This window comes from Marmota flaviventris, chromosome X (genome assembly GCF_047511675.1).
Source record: "Marmota flaviventris isolate mMarFla1 chromosome X, mMarFla1.hap1, whole genome shotgun sequence".
Classification (NCBI taxonomy): Eukaryota; Metazoa; Chordata; class Mammalia; order Rodentia; family Sciuridae; genus Marmota; species Marmota flaviventris.
Genome location: NC_092518.1, coordinates 62,247,016 through 62,264,808, shown reverse-complemented (window position 1 = coordinate 62,264,808; position 17,793 = coordinate 62,247,016).

The following is a 17,793-nucleotide window of genomic DNA, read 5'->3' as shown; positions in this document are numbered from 1 at the left end:
GAAAACAATTTTCTGAACAATTTACATTATCCTGAACAGAATTATTAAATATAATGAAAAGGAAAGGTGAAAGTAAACAAACAGATCTGTTAACCTGCTTATTTGTACACATATTAAAACAATCCTCAAGAGCTGTTTACCCAATTTAAATTAAACCATTAAAATCATGTGAGTAATAAAAAAAATTCGGATCCATTATTCATGAGCGCTCCTCATATATGATATATGGACACAAGCACATACAGACATACAACACAAAACAGAAGTGTGCACACATAACATACAACACATAAGACAATAGTAAAGGCCTTGTAGCTTTCCATAAGTGAAATCTCCATTGCAATGTTTAAAAACTACACAGTCAAAAAATAAAACTGATCAGAAAAACAATAACCTAGGTCTGTATGAGCTCAAAAATAAAATAGAACTTCATGATGTGGGAAAAAGCAATAATAAAATAGATATTGAAAAAAGCATCCTGGTTAATCACTGTCGCAGATGTAAGAATAGCCAAGCTGGAGCTCTGGATATCAGCTGTTATGGATTTGAGTCAAATCATCGTCTTTTTGGTCTGTAGAAATTGTTTTGGTTAGTCTCTCTGGAATCCAAATCGGCTGCTGTTCTCCCTGTGGAAACACACAAACAGAACCCCGACTCCAGACAATCACTGGGTCAGGACCTTTCCATTGTCCTGTTAGAATATCCTTCCAAAGTACCTTAGGCTTATGTACATTTTTTGGACACAAATGTCTTTCCGCAGCACTAAGCCCTGAGGAATCCAAATTTAAAAAGTTTAGAGTAAAAAGGGTTATTTTAAGTTTATCTTTGGGGGATATATACCCCTTTCCAATTCCCTTCTTTTGTTTTAATAAGTACATTTTAATAGTTTGATGAGCTCTTTCAACTATGCCTTGTCCCTGTGGATTGTATGGAATTCCTGTTATGTGAGTAATGCCAAATGATGAGCAAAATTGTTTAAAAGAGTTAGAGGTATAGCCAGGACCATTATCTGTTTTTAACTGTTTTGGAACGCCCACAGTGGCAAAATTTTGTAAGCAATGAGCTATAACACCTTTAGTTTTTTCTCCGGCATGAAGGGAGCCCATCAAAAATCTGGAAGAAGTATCAACAGTAATATGCAAATATTTTAATTTTCCAAATTCTGGCAAGTGTGTGATGTCCATCTGCCAAATATGGTTAGGTATCAGTCCTCTAGGATTGACTCCAAGATTAACTTGTGGTAAAAAGGTCACACAATTTTGACATTGTTTTATTATATGTCTGGCTTGTTCCTTAGTTATTTTAAAACGTTTTTGTAAAGTATTAGCATTGACATGGAACCTTTTATGAAAATTTATAGCTTCTTCTATTGTGGAGAAAATATGTATGTCATGTGTAGATTTATCTGCTAATTCATTGCCTAAACTAAGGGCTCCAGGCAATCCTGCATGTGCCCTGATATGTCCTATAAAGAATGGATCTTTTCTGTCCCAGATTAGACTTTGTATAGTGGAAAACAAAGAGAAAACAGTAGAGGAAGGGGAAATCCTACCAGCATCTTCAAGGGATACTATAGCATTAATTACATACTGACTATCAGAAAATAAATTAAATACAGAATCTTTAAACATCACAAAAGCTTGTAATACTGCATTAAGCTCTACCTTTTGAGCTGATTGTTTGGGTACTAAAAATGTAAAAGTTTGATCAGGGGTAACTACTGCTGCTGTACCATTATTTGACCCATCAGTGAATATATTTGGAGCATTCATGATAGGGGTTTTTCTTGTCATTTTTGGAAAAACTACAGGATGCTTAGACCAAAAAGACAACAAAGGATTAGATGGTAAGTGATTATCAAATGAAACATTAGATTTATACATGATTATTGCCAAAGTATTTAACTCATTAGCTAACTCATCAATTTGCTCCATAGTATATGGAGTAATAATTTTATTGGGAGAAATCCCAAACACTCCCTTTGTTGCTCTTATTCCTTTGAGTATTAATTGTCCTACAGCCTCAGGATACCTAGTAAGAATAATGTTAGGAGAATAAGATAAATGTATCCACAATAATGGACCTTCTTGCCAAAATACTCCTGTAGGAATATTTTTGTTGGTAGTACAATAAATAATAAAGGCAAACTTATATCAATTCTATCCAAATGCATATTTTCCATATATATTTCAATGATTTTTTAATGCCTTTCTTGCTTCAGGCATTAACATGCGGGGTGAATTTGGATCTGATGGACCTTTTAGGATATCAAATAAAGGTCCTAACTCTCCTGTTGGTATGCCTAGATAAGGCCTTATCCAATTTATGTCTCCCAATAACTTTTGAAAGTCGTTAAGTGATTTGAGTTGATCTACTCGTATTTGAATTTTTGGTGGACGGACCATGGTTGAGGATAATAGAACTCCTAAATAATTAACTGGAAGATTTAATTGTAATTTATCTATTGCTATCTCTAGATTATAATTTTTTAATAAATTTGTAAGTGTGGCATAACATTCTAGCAATGTGTTTTTATCTTTATGTGCCAATAATACATCATCCATATAGTGAAATATTTGTAGTTCAGGATTTTGATTTCTAAGTGGCTGGATTGCTTTGTTAACATAAATTTGACACATAGTTGGACTATTAGCCATCCCTTGGGGGAGTACTTTCCATTCATATCTCTGATCAGGACCTTAATGATTTAGTGCAGGGATAGTAAATGCAAAACGTGGACTATCCTCAGGATGAATTGGAATTGAAAAAAAACAATCTTTAATATCTATAGCTAAAACATACCATGTTTTTGGCAAAGCAGACAATTGGGGAATCCCTGATTGAGCAGGTCCCATAATAACCATCTCATTATTAATGGCTCTTAAATCTTGCAATAATCTCCATTTACCAGATTTCTTTTTAATGACAAAAATGGGAGTATTATGGGGAGATACGGAAGGTTGTATATGTCCCTCTGCTAATTGTTGGTTGACCAGGTCATGGGCTACTTGTATCTTTTCTTTAGTCAGGGGCCTCTGAGGAACCCACACTGGTCTTTCTGATTTCCAAGTAATTTTGATTGTCTCAGTGGCCCTTTTTGAAAACCCAATCCATGTCTATTTATTCCTTGATCTATTTGAATTGGTGTTGCTATACCTTGTTCTTTTAATCTTTTTTCTTTCCTAAAGCCTTGTCTAGCCCTAGTAGTGGGCGCGTTAGGATTGATGTTATTTGTTAATGTCAAACCTAATTGATCTAGGACATCTCGTCCCCATAAATTTATAGGAAGATGATCCAATACATATGGCTGTATAGTTCCTTCACATCCTTCAGGATCCTTCCAATCTAATACCATTGCACTTCTATGGGGATTAGTTGCCACTCCTAGGCCTCAAAGCGTTTGAGTGGCTTGTTGTAATGGCCAATGTTTTGGCCATTCTTGATGAGAGATGATGCTAAGGTTAGCTCCTGTGTCCAGTAGCCCATTAAATTCATGTCCTTGAATATTTAGTCTTAGCATTGGGCGAGAATCTAAATTTAAAGACAGCATAGCCCAATCCACACCTGTGGAGCCTAATCCCCTGGAACCTCTTTCTATAGTACGACTGGAAAATTTATCATGCAGGCTGGGTATTATTAATAACTGTGCTATTCTATCTCCTGGTGAAATTACTGATATACCTTTTGGAGAACTAGCTATAATTTTTATTTCACCTTCATAATTGGGATCAATTACCCTAGGACTTATCATAAGTCCTTTTAGTGTAGAAGAACTGCGTCCCAATAATAAGCCTACTGTTCCTTGGGGAAGAGGTCCTTTTACTCCTGTGGGAATGATTTGAATTCCCATCTCTGGAGTTAGTACTGCTCTGGCAGAGGCGCAGATGTCCAACCCTGTGCTCCCTCTAGTTTGTCTGATGAGGGATTTAATGGATAATGTGTCCTGGGCACTACCCTGATGGGGTTGCTGGGTTCCTCCATTGCCCCGTATATTTGTAGTTGTGGGCCCCGGAGCATTGGGCCCCCCAGTCCGTTTTTTGGCAATGGAGCCTGATGCCTTTCTCCATGATATTATGGGTAAACACTTGGTCCTTGTCCGTTTTTTGATAACGGAGTACCCTCTATGGTGGTTTGAGAATGGCATTCATTAGCCCAATGTCTCCCTCTACGGCATCGTGGGCAAATACTCGGTATTCTATTCCTTTGATACCTAGCTTTGTTAAACCCTCTTTCTATGGGGCAACTCCTTTTAAAATGTCCTGTTTGTTCACAATTGTAGCATGTTTTTGGCCTAGCATCTAAAGCCTGTTGTACTGCAGCTGCCAAGACTTGCCCTTGTTCATTAATGTCTCTACATAATTTAATATATGTGTTTAAATCTTCATGTCTCCATGATCTAATGACCTCTCTGCAGCAACGATTTGCTTGGTCATAAGCCAGTTGTTTTATAAATGGCATTGCTTGTTCTGTATCCCCAAAAATTCTGGAAGCCGTTTGAATAAGCCTATCTACAAATTCAGCGTAAGGTTCATTAGTTCCTTGTATTACCTTAGATAATTGTCCTTGTAAATCTCCATGCCCCTGTAAAGTTTTCCATGCCATAACCGCATCTACAGCAATTTGTGCGTATACGCCAGGATCATATTCAATTTGTTGCCGTTGACCCTCATAAGGTCCTTTTCCTAACAACATATCTAGATTTCTTTGAGGGTAACCGGCTGCTGCATTTCGCCTAGCTGTCTCCATGCAGAATTCCTCAATGGCAACCTTCCATAACAAATATTGTCCTCCATTTAGCACAGATCGACACATGTTAGCCCAATCTGCTGGTGTCATGTCCAAGTTGGTAATGGATTCGACCATGCTCACAGTGAAGGGTGCTTGGGGACCATAGGTTGTTACAGCCTCCTTTAATTGCTTCACTGTTTTGAAATCTAAAGCACGGTGAATTCGTTGCCCTCCTGCCTGCTCAAGTACAGGGCATGCTAATCTTTGAGGTTCTGCCTCAGGATTCCGTCCATCAATTACGGGGGTTGAGGGCCACTCAGCTGTAGATGGAGCTGTTGGTTGAATTACGCCCTCTGGTGATAGAACAGAGTTAGTAGCAGCCTCCTGTTGTAGCTCCCCCCCTGATGGTTGTTTGTCCTTTAAGCTTTCTTCATTTAAATTTTCCTCTGTCTGACTAGCTCGAGAGACCTTCTCTTTTGCTTGACCTAACATGTTTTCTACCATATTCTGGACCTCTAACAATTTACTTAACAGTCTTTCGGTTTGTTTTTTACTAATTTCTAATCTACTATAAAGGTAAAGCAACCCAATAAGATAACATAAAACAAAACCGAAACAGAATGAAACAGAAACGGAACAAAAAATCATTGTATCAATTTTCTCTTTCTCAGGGCCGAACAACTTCAAACCTTGAGCCAACCATTTTTCCCAGTTTGCCTGAGAAACTTCTAGGGATAGGCAGCTTGAAACAAAAACAAAATAAATCAAAACAAGAACACATTGTTTTTTGAAATGGTCACCCATTCTCTCGCCTTCCCTCAGGGGCGAGCAATTTTACTCAGCTCAAAGCTTCAGGTGTCCCCCGCACGGGCCACCAATTGCTGCAGTCTGGCTGGGCACAAAATCACGAGCCACTCAAGCAGGAACAAACTTTATTTTTGAAACTGCCGCCAATGGCCCGTACGCTCCCAGGAAAATTGCCGACCAACCCACTCCAGTAGTGGGAACTGAAGTCCCAAATTGATGGTTTTTCCTTGGGGCCTGGTTGTTAGTTTGGGATTGCTGTCTCCCCTAATCAATGTGTTGAAGTATTGTTGAGGTTCAGATAGGGCTAGATTATGTGTGGATGAGATTCAATGTTACTTGCTTCAGTTGTGAGTATTGCTTGTCAGCAACATTTCTATTATGTGAACTTGATATGTTTCAATAACTTTCCAGCCTCTAAGAAAGTGAGGATTCAGGAATAGCATAACATTAAGAATATATGTACTGCCTTAATATAAATATCTGTTGTCTACTTTGATGTCTACAACTCTAATTACCACCTATATAGGAATGATGGGTCAGAATTTAACATTACCATCAACAATTAAAAAATGCAAACTAGGGGCTGGGGATGTGGCTCAAGCGGTAGCGCGCTCATCTGGCATGCGTGCGGCCCGGGTTCGAACCTCAGCACCACATACCAACAAAGATGTTGTATCTGCCGATAACTAAAAAAATAAAGAAATATTTTAAAAAAAATGCAAACTAGATGTGGCTTTAAACAGCAGGTTTATACTACATCATCCACTGAATTAATAGTCATGAGAACATGAATTGTATAGGAAGTACATAGCATATATTGTTCTATTATATAGAAGGGTTACAGTTTAGTAAGTAAAGAGAAAATGGGGCAGGATGCTAAGAATATGTTGTAAATATATGAAAAAGTGAAAAATGGAGGCTTTTTATTAAAAGGAAATCTATTGTAAGTTTTTACATAGTTACTATGAGGCTTACATAAAATATCTTAAGGTCATGATAAGTTATTCTAAACTAGTAGCAACTTTGATTGCAAAGAAAATAAACAAACAAACATAATCTTGTCTTTGCATGACTCTGTGTACATACAAAAAATTAATAGTCATTTGAATGAATTTGAATTCTTGGTAGCATTAGTTTGTGTATACATCTCTAGCTCTGAAACAAAGCTAAGCTCTGATAACTAAAAGGTGAACCCTCTCCTCTCCTTCAGAAGGTCTGCTACCAAAACACTGAGATTTAGTCTTGTGGTTTCATGTGGTGAAAAAAATAGCATAGAAAGGGACAGCTTTGGACACCTAGTTATGAAGCCTGCTTGAATGACTTTTTAAAATGGTTGACTAATGGATCTATGTTCACCTGGAGGGAGGTCTCATTCTCTAATAGCATGATACAGGACTATAGCTTCAACTCAGTATAATTTATTTTTCTGTTATATTTCAATAAGAACATTGTTTTGATCGAATCTCATAGAGGTTGCAGGGAGATAAAATCAATGTGTACTAAAGATATTGACTTATTGGCACAAGTACTACAGAAGATGTGGCTTAGCAGGAGTAACTGATTATAAGTTCAGTATGAGTCATTAATATGATGTTTTGGTTAACAGTTTAATTCAATCATAGGAGTCATTATTCAAATTGATCAAAATGATCAACTCTACTCACTGATCAGGACAAACCTGCATCACTACATTCAGCATTTGACATTACACATAAAGAGAAATATAGGACATGCTTCTTGCAAAGAGTCAAAGATGATGAGGGGACATGAAAGCATGTCATACTATTATTGGTGATGATGATTCCACTTGCACAGATGTTGAAGATTGAACACCGAAGAAACACCGAGTGTAGAAAGCAAGTTTTATTTAAAGGCTAGAATAAGTCTATAGACTTATCCACAGAGAAGGGGTCCCAAAACTGGGTATCCATGGGAGGGGGGTGAATCTTATCTCTTTATAGTTTCCAGGTTTCTTACTTGTCATGCCCACTCCTATCCTGCCCATATGACAAAAAAGGTGGGAAAGGGGGGAATTCAGGGTATCTCTCCTCATTTTACATTGTCTACTCAGAGAAGAAGGAAGGGAGCCACCCAGGGAATATTTCTGCTGGCAGGATCAATCCACCCCCTTGCATGTGACATTTTGGACTCTGGTGAGGGAAGGGAAGGGAAGGGGCAATGTATCCTGAAGGAATTAACATTTTAATATACCACAGGTTGGTGATTTTGGTCATGAGGGAGGGGAAGGGGATGTGTCCTGAAGGTATTAACATTCCATACCCTTTGGATTAGCTGATCATCTATCTATACTAACTGCCTGACTTTTGTTTTGTTCTTGACTCAATAGGGTAAACAGAAGAAGCCACTGCGAATATTTAGCTTGGAGTATAAAAATTTAGTATGCTCTGGAGTATCTTTCAATCACTTAAGTGGTTGAGTTGAGAATGAACAATCAGATCTCTTCTGTGTATTCCCTCATGGTAGACTTATGGAATGAAGCTACATGGAAATAAATTACAGCATAGCATACAGAATCATTTTCCTGTGCCCGGAATGGACTAAGTATTCAATGAGACCTCTATCACTGAAAATACTTACGAAAAGGATAGATGACCCCATCATGGGGACATAATAGGGGGTTGTAAGGTAAAATGGAGGTGGCAACCATAAAAGTACATTGGGATATGAATTATGGGATATGAATGCTCATATGGACTCTGCCATGAATTTTCCATCTGATTGAAGAACACTTTTTCTTGTAAAATTAAAGGGGTCACACTATTTATAAGATCTCTTAGGTTCATTTCATTCTTGCCATTTCAGAGAATAATGGAAACCTAGCAAAAGAAAGTAACAAGAGGAATTCTGAACTGACTGAGCAATGAGCAAGCCCCACCCTATTTTTTTTTGTAAGCAGAGTAGATCAGAGAAACTGAGACAAAGGAGGAAGGTTTTCTAACAAAATTGAAGCCCTAGGAAATAAAGAAATTGATAATAAAAGCTTTAAATAAAAGGACTTCTGAGATTCCCTTCTTTACCTCAAGGTATCCTTTGATATGATGATCTTGTGGTTTTAGATATGAGGCCTCTGACTTAAGTACAGTGAAAGACCATGATATTTGTTCTATTAATCCAAAGCCAATTTATGAAGTTGGTAATCACACAACAAATATTTACTGAATGCTACTATGCATCCATTCCTGTAGGAGACATATAGAATATTCATGAGAAATATTGGTCATGCTCTGGAAAAACTAGGTGAGACAAGACCCATTGGCATTTGGAGAATTGCTTGATGTACTTACTGGGCATGATGTTGCACACCTGTAAACCCAGCAGTTTGGGAGGCTGAGACAAGAGGACCACAAGTTGAAAGCCAGCCTCAGCAATTTAGCGAGGCCATAAACAACTTAGTGAGACCCTCTCTCTCTCTCTAAAAAAGGCTGGGGATGTGTCCTGATGGTTAAATGCCCCTGGGTTCAATCCCTGATTTTAAAAAAATGCTTTATGCTATTTATAATTGTTATAATGGTGACAGTATAAAAAATAATACAGAAAAAAATTGGGGGATAGGTTTTTTTGTGTGTTTTGTTGTTGTTGTTGTTGTTGTTGTTTTGTGCTGCGGATTGAACCCAGGGCCTTGTGCATGTGAAGCAAGCACTCTACTACCTGAGCTATATCCCAGCCCAGGATAAAGGAGGTTGATAGGATTTTATCTTGCTTTTTAGGTTTGGCATTGTATTTGATTAGGTGAAGGACACACCAGAGCACACAGGTTGTCAGAATGTCAGAGACATGCAGAGTAAGGGATAAGAGAAAAATCATGGAGGAAGGATAGTATGCCAGTTACAGGAAATTTTTACTATCTTTACCTGACCATAAAGGGGCAACCAGGATGGAAAAGATGGCAGAGTAGAAGAACTCCGCATTTACAGGTGTTTGGTTTCATGATGAGCTGGAGAGGCCATTGGAGGGCAACTCAAAGAGAGTCTGTGACTGGGTAAAATCCAGAAATATTGCTTTTAGAATGATAACAGATATAATAATAGAGCATACCAGCACTGAATACAGTGGTTAGTGGGGGAGGGGAATCTCTCCTTTGACAGGCTGAAAAGAAGGAATTCCAACAAGCTAAGGAATGCAGGCTCTGTTACTAAACAAGTGTGCAGTCTGAACAGAGTAGATCTGGATTCTGCTTAGCAAGCTGGCCTGTGAGAAGAGATACTCTGCATTTCTGCTCAGATTCAGATGGCACAATAATGGGGATCCATCCTAAGTAAGGGTCCAGTTTTCTAGGATTTCTGTATGGGAGATCAGAAACCCCTGAATTTTTTGTGTCTCTAAGACTCAAAGACTGCTTTCTTCACTGGGTCAGCAGGTGCTCACTCCAAGAGTCAGGTCACAGAGAGTGACTGTGATACAGCTCAGTGATCAAATGCTTGCCAATCTGTGTGAGGCCATGGATTCCAACCCTAGTACCACAAAAAATGAAGTTTAAACTTTGTGACATGGACAGAAGCCATATATGTGTGAATTTGTGAGGGAATGAGGTATACAGACACTACAGAAATCAGTATGGAGGGTCTTCAGAAAAAAAAAATTGCCATACCATCCATCTATACACCTCTTTGGTATATATTCAAAGGAATTAAAGTCAGCATACTATAGAGATACCTGCACAGCCATGATTTTTGTGGCACAATTCACAACAGCCAAGTTATAGAATCAACAGATGTGTCCCTCAAAAAATTATTGAATAAAAAAATGTATGTATACACAATGGAGTATTTATCCATTCATGAAATAAAAAAAATCATGTCATTTGCAGGAAAGAATGGAACTGGATATAATCATGTTAAGCCAAATAAGCCAGGCTCAGAAAGGCAAATATCACATGTTTTATTTCATATGTAGAATCTAGGAAAAAATATAACATGAATATAGAATGTACTTTATTAGTGAAGTGGAGCATGGGGAGGGGAAGGGATGGTTTAAAAGGAATAATAGGGGTACAAACTGTCAGCCTAAAATGACAGGTGCAGACTTCAACAGATTTGGTGAAGCCATTTATTGTTCTTTCCAGAATCAGGCAGCATGGGGACTCATTTTCTTGATGGGAAAATGACCATGGTTACAGAGGGGATTTGGTTTTTTAGGGTACAGTTAGGGTGATTTTATCATTGGAACTTGTGGGTGTGTAGTTCAGACAGTCAGGGGTTAGTTAAGTAGGTTAAAACTTTTAACTCAGGAGGTCAAGTTGAGACTCATTGTTACTTGGAAAGATAGGAATCCAGACTGTGAGGGATGGATATTTCTTTTTCTGGAATTTATTGTTTCCCAGAGTTTCAGTATTCAGCTCCTTCCTTCTGGCCCACTGTTATCAGGAAAGGATTTACTGGAAAGTTAATGCTTGGTTAGTTTCTCCTCTCTCCTCCCAAGCTGCATTGTTTCTCTGCTTTTCTTTGGGGGTTGTTTTGTAGGATTACTATTTTCCATAACTCTTCACAAACAATCAAAATACATTAAATGCATGTATAAATATGTCATGATGAATTCCAGTGTTCTGGATAATTAATATGCACTAATTTGGGGGGGGGGGGGGTAGCAGGGTTACTGGGGATTGAACTCAGGGGCACTCAACCACTGAGCCACATCCCCAGCCCAATTTTGTACTTTATTTAGAGACTGGGTCTCACTGAGTTGCTTAGTGCCTCACTTTTGCTGAGGCTGGCTTTGAACTCAGGATCCTCCTGTCTCAGCCTCCTGAGCTGCTGGGATTACAGAGCCACTGGGATTACAGACATGCACCACCACACCCAGCCAGTATGCACTAATTTTTAAACTGAAGCACCCTGTATTGAAAAATGGGAAAAAGGTTTGAAGAATTTGATTGAGGATTGACTGGATGACTTTGAAAGCCAGACAAAGTAGTGTGGAGTGAGATTACTTGATGAAATTCTTTTTTTTTTTTTTCTTTTAAGATTCTTCAAAAAGTCGGCCATGTAGTATGTACAGTTTTCCACTATTTTTTACCCTCCATGCTCTTAAAATATGACTACTGCTCCAATTATTTCATGAAAATCACAGTGATATTTCAAAATACAAAGGACACATTTCAGGCAATCTTGTTGGATCTTCCTATTGTATTTGGTATTGTTTTCTTATTCCTAAAATTTTTCACTTTTTTTTTCTTTGTGACAAATCTCTCTGACTTTTCCTTTCTTTGACCATTACATGTCAGTCTATTCTTACCTGCTCATCCTTAAACAGTCAATGTTACCCAGTGCACTGTCCTTAGTTCAGTGCTTCTTTTTTCACACATGTGAGTGTGTGTGTGTGTGTGTGTGTGTGTGTGTGTGTGAGAGAGAGAGAGAGAGAGAGAGAGAGAGAGAGATTGATTCTTGGGCAATGTAATTTCAAAGTATCATATCTTACCTGATAACTCCTATAACTTTACCTTGATACTTGACCTCTTTGAGTGAACTGCAGTCATAGATATCATGGGTGAACTGGGAGACTCATGGAATTCTCACAAGCACCTCCATTTACTTGTGTCTCATATCAACTAATTATTTTCCCCAAAAGCTTCTGCTCTTACTAATGAGATATCATGAACATTGGTGACTCCATTTTGGTTCTGGAACTGCCTCTTGGCACAGGCTGGGGCTTATAAACTACCAAAAGAAAGAAACTTAAAATACCCTGTTCGCATACCCCCCAATCAAGGTCCCTAAATACAAAGTTCTGTTATTGCCCAGCCACCTGCATACAAGGTCAATTCTAGCAGCTACACTTAAGGCCATGCCTAACTTGCTCTTATTCCTCTTATTCCTTTATATTTAAAAGGATATAAAACCCTCTTAAAACAACTCTGTCTGCTGCACCACTCTACTGGGCAGCCTGGCAGGCTTTCCCTGTCATTAAACTTTGCTTTTGAACATGAGACTCTGTCTAGAGAGATTTCTTTGAGCATTCTGTCCTAGCATTGTTGTACTGGCCAGGAATCAGGGATGTCTTTCCATGGATCCTGCTCTCCCTCAGGGGATCTGAGCTGCTTTGGTGAACCCCTGATTCAAATAGGGCACTCAAATCTCTCAGGAAAACTCATTCTTTCCTTGGAGCACTACAGCCACTCACTCAACACCGGCTAATTGGTCCCAAAGGGACTAGCTCCTAGTGAGTCTCCTTTCTGGAGTAGAGTTGAAAAACCAGCCTCTACCTCAGAGCAAAGCCTGTCCAAGGAAAGGGCATGACCCTTGTCCTTGGAAAGACCCACAGAGCACTCCTAGGCACATACCCACCCTGCTGAGTTGTTTATCTACAAATAAGAGGAGAGATCTGCTGCACCAGGTGTCTCTGACTCAGTCAAGCTAGGTGGGGATCCATAGCAATCCCCTAGCAGCCACCAATCAGCATGAGACAGGGAAATACCTGGGATGCCAGATGACCCTCCCAGTAGTTTATGGTGGTTGATAACAAATTGGGAAACCATGTAGTTCAGCATGTACTCCCCTCATGGCTTAAACCAATCAGTTCAAACAAATTCCCCTCTTGTAGTAACCAATCACCCCTACCCAACTTGTTCCCGCCAGTGAATGTGCTAATCATGCTTTAGAGTTGTTATTTGATTTTCCCGTGGTGTGTGATGATTTGCTAAGAGACGCTATGATGTATGTGAAGTCCCTGCCTTCCCCAAAGAGTGTATAAAACTGCTGCAAACCCTGGGCTCGGGGCCTCTCAGTGTCACCAGTTGCTGTGTGCGTGTGGAGGACCGAGCTAGCTTGCAATAAACACCTCTTTGCTGCTTACATCGATCTTGGTCTCTGGTGGTCTTTTGGGGGTTCCGAATTCGAGCATAACAGAGTCTAGTTTCTCTAGATGGGAAACCCTGGTGCAGGGTCTAGACTTCCACAGGACTACCCATTTAGAACAAATTCCACTGGGATAAGCCGAGAAACTCCTAGCAGCAATGGTTGAGGACCCTCAGTGGGCTGCTTCTGGGATACTAGAGACTCAAGAATTCTTTCCTCTCTTCCTCCCAGTCTTTCTGCTCACCATGGAAAAAAAAATCTATCCAAAATCCCCCCACCCCTGACAACTCTTCTTTGGGATGTATGCTAGCTCACCTTAAGCTTCTCCATTTAACTCCAGATCTGAAGGCACAAAAACTCATTTTTCTCTGCAACCAAGCATGGCCCTAATATGATTGAGATAATGGCTCCAAATAGCCACCTAATGGCACTTTCAAACCTAACATTCTCAGGGACTTACAAAACTTCTGTAAGTGCTCCAGGAAATGGAGAGAACTTCTCTGTTCAGGCTTTTTCTTCCCTTCACTCCAACCCATCTCTACTCTTCCTGTTCATCTGCTCAGCTCCTTCTAGCCACTAAGGCCTCTAAAGACCTTTCTCAACCCTGTAATCCTGAGGCTTTCCCAGGTTTTGATCCAACAAATGAGCCTCTTCCCTATCTGTCACCCCCACCTTATGTCCCACATCCACTCCCAGCATGTGCAGTACTCCAGAACCCTCCTGATCCAGACCTTCCTGGCCCTCCACATATGACCTTTCATAGATAGCCTCCCTCCCAATCTTCCCTACCTGCTCCTTTTCTCCCCTTCCTCTCCTAATGATACCTCCTTCTCACTCCCTCTGGAGCTACAGTGGTCTCTAAACTTAAAATCAGCTACCTGTGCCATACCCTCAACCTTACTTATAAACTCCTTAACCAAACATACCTGAAACAAAATAAAACCACCCACTGGCTATGTGTCTCATCACTAAAAATGGCTCGCTGCACTATCCCATTGCCTTCTCCCTAAAACACACGTGGAACCATGACTAAAGCAACCAATTCCAAAAACCCCTCAGGTTTTCTGGGCCTCCTCACTTCTTTGCCTCCCCATACTTCCCAAGCACTGGGATGCCTCCAACTAGGAGGGAACCCCCTCATCCACTGGCCTTGGTAGCCATACAAAAACAACTCTAATACCACCAGCTCTAAGGCCCAATTTTTCTTTGACCCAGCCACCTTCCTCATCTCCTCTAATAATATTTCATAATTTTCTACATACAAACCTGGCCTGATTACCAAGTGGAAAGCCTAAGGTTATAAAAGCCCCAGTCAACAATTTCCCTGGCAAAGGCAAATGCAAAAATGCAAATGGGCTCAATAGGGGGTCTAATACTAAAGAAAAAAAGGTGTCTCTTTAACTTGAAAGCTTGTTCTCCCTTTCTCCCTCTCACTCCCTCTGTGTCTCTCTTTCTCTTCATTCTCTTATGTTACTTTTAATGAAATAATTAACAGCCATATCATTTTTTCCAGGATTTTGGTTTTTAATTCTATATTTCTGAGTTCATAATTTTGATTCTGCGTGCCTAAATTAAAATTTCTGATCAGATCTATTTTACCCAAGTATAAAGTTTTTTTTTTTTACACTCAGCTTTGCTCAGAGACCAATTTACAAGGATTGACTCTTAATCTAATAGGTTTTAAAAAGCTATAAGGCCTTTACTTGTTTGTTCTGTGTATTGTCTTATCTACATGTATAAATGTATATATGGCAAAACCAACATATAGAGTACTCATAAACTAAAATTCAAAGATAGATCCAAATACCTTTGATCCACATAATTCAAAACTTCAATTTAAATTGGATAAATAAAGATAATGATGTCTTCAAATTCACTAACTCATTCTTTCTTCCCAGATGATCAGACAATGGAAAATATCATTTTCTATTAAATGTTTTAAGCATAATGTCCATTGCTTCTTCTAGGATTTTCCTTCAACAGGAAAGATGGCTTAAAATGTTAACTAAACTTGGTTTTCATGAGTAACCTAAGTTAAAAATGACTGAATCAGATTTAACACAAATGGGACAAGCATAAATATGGTTTTCATAAATTGTTGCTCAATGGAAAGTTTAAGATTGCTTTGTTTCAAGTCTTCACTAAAAACCAGATGATAGATGATTGAGGGTTAAAAATTCTCCTTCCATACATGTTCTAAAAATAATAAAACCTCACAGGATGATAAAATTCTATTTTATTTAAACCCAATGTCACCAAAGCTTAGGTGCCTCAGGGTCAACACTCCTGGACTCCTGACTCTGAGAATCATGCCAGCAATTGGGGGAAAGAACTAGGCCAGCTGCAGTGGCACCCAATCTTCCACCTCCCCTGTATCCTTCACTATCCAAACTAAAAATTAAGTTTATACAAACAAGTTTTTCTGTTTAAAATCTTCTTGCCTGTCAGCATTGGTTTTTCATATCTGTCACTAGCCCTTTAAAATGTGAGCCATATTACATTGATCTTTTTAGTAGTCTCTTAAAAATCTTGGCTAAATGGGCCACCTATAGGTATGGGCCTATTTAAGAAAAAGGTGTTTCACTGACAGTATCTGGTCTTTAAATGATTTTCTGGATAATTATACAATCTTACAGTTAAAGTTGTTCTATCAGGGGTAAAATGTATGAAAGAAATTCTATATGCACAGACATTTATTCAATTATATAAGAGTCTAAACAGTCAGGCACTGAGTTAAAGGTGCCAAAAAGCACTGCCTCTGATGTGCACGGAGAGCAGGACACCAGAGGAAAGGGTCTAAAACTAAAACTAAAAAACTATTATAAGTATGGAAATAAATGTTTTAGTAAGTCGCAGGAGGTTTGTGGGTGTGAATCTCAAAAAGTTTGTGCTTCTGATTGCATTGGTTCCCTAACTGGGAACCAAAAGCAAGGTAATATTCCCTACTTCCCCATAAACCATTCCCTTCCTCCGTGGTCAGTTAAACTGCTGATGAGGCCTGGAAAGTGACTGTGATCCATCAGCACTTCTAAGGTCCTCCCTCTGAAGGCTGGGAGAACCTTCAGCCATGGCTCATGTGAGCTATGGGCTGAATCGCTAAACTGACTGCCATTTCCCTACCCTGTCAAACATAGGCCTGCCATGCCCTTTGCAGTCCACTTTATGCAGAAGAAATTTGGCATGAGGGAGAGACAAAAGCCCAATACAATTGAATCCAGCCTGCCTGGGCCACTCTCTTATGCTGTTTGAAGGTCTAGGTTCTAAAGCCTAACCCCAACAGCCCTTAGGAGTACTGAATATCAATTGCTATATGGGAAAAGTTTGATGTGTGTGGCAGGAGGAAGGCTCAAGGTGACTGAAGGAATCTGGCTTTGGCAACTCCCTACTGTTGTACCAAGGACTTGGGCCCCAAACCTGAGTCCAACAGCCCTTAGCTGTACCAAATATCAACTACATGCTAAATTTTTATGGCTTCATAACACAGGAACAGTAAAAGGGATCTATACCAAGCCCTTTGTTAACATTAAAGGAGACCTATTTCTTCCCTTCCCCAACTTTCCTTTCCTTTACATGCTCAACAGACTTCACAAATCAAAAAAAGACCTAAGCTGAATTGTGAAATTTACATTCATCCTGGTCTTTTGTTAGTGCAGCCAATTATTTAAACTTTAATATACTGACATAAGCTAAAGTCTAAAACATTAATTTACTCTTATCTATCAAGGTAATTTTCTTATATTTGTTAGGTCTCATTAATTGGGGAAACTAAGTCTTGAAGAAATTAGGGTTTACATGTATTTAAAAGTCTTTTTTCCCTATTTATTTATTTTTCTTTTTTAAAATTTGTTTTACTTAGTTACACATGACAGTACAATGATCTTGATATATCATACATTTGAATCTGATTAAAAGTCTTAAATGATTACTTTATAACTGTTTAAATGAATAGTCGTTTAAATTATAACAATATAGTTCACACCAAAAGCATATATGATTAGGTATGTGTATATATATATATATATATATATATATATATATATATATATATATATCCAATTACTATATGTTTCTAAGCCTTGTCTAAGTGTTATATAAAAATTTATAAAATAAAACTTTATATAACTTTACCAACAAGTTAACCAGTAAGTACTCTCTTTTATATATGATCATACAAGGGCCACACTGTTATTTAAAGATCTGTCTTATATCTGTTTACTTTGACTAAGTCAATTTCTTATCATTAACACTGTTTCCTAAACAGATAAGAGATTTAGTACTATCCTTTAATTTTTATTAACCCATACAGAACTGTAATTATTGTTACCATACACGCTTAATTCTAAATTGTAAGTCTCAGATTTATATAAAAACACAAATTGGGTTAATATTTATTCAGGTCATTTGATGTTTTACTACAGGATAAAATAACCTATTGTCAATAAGTTAT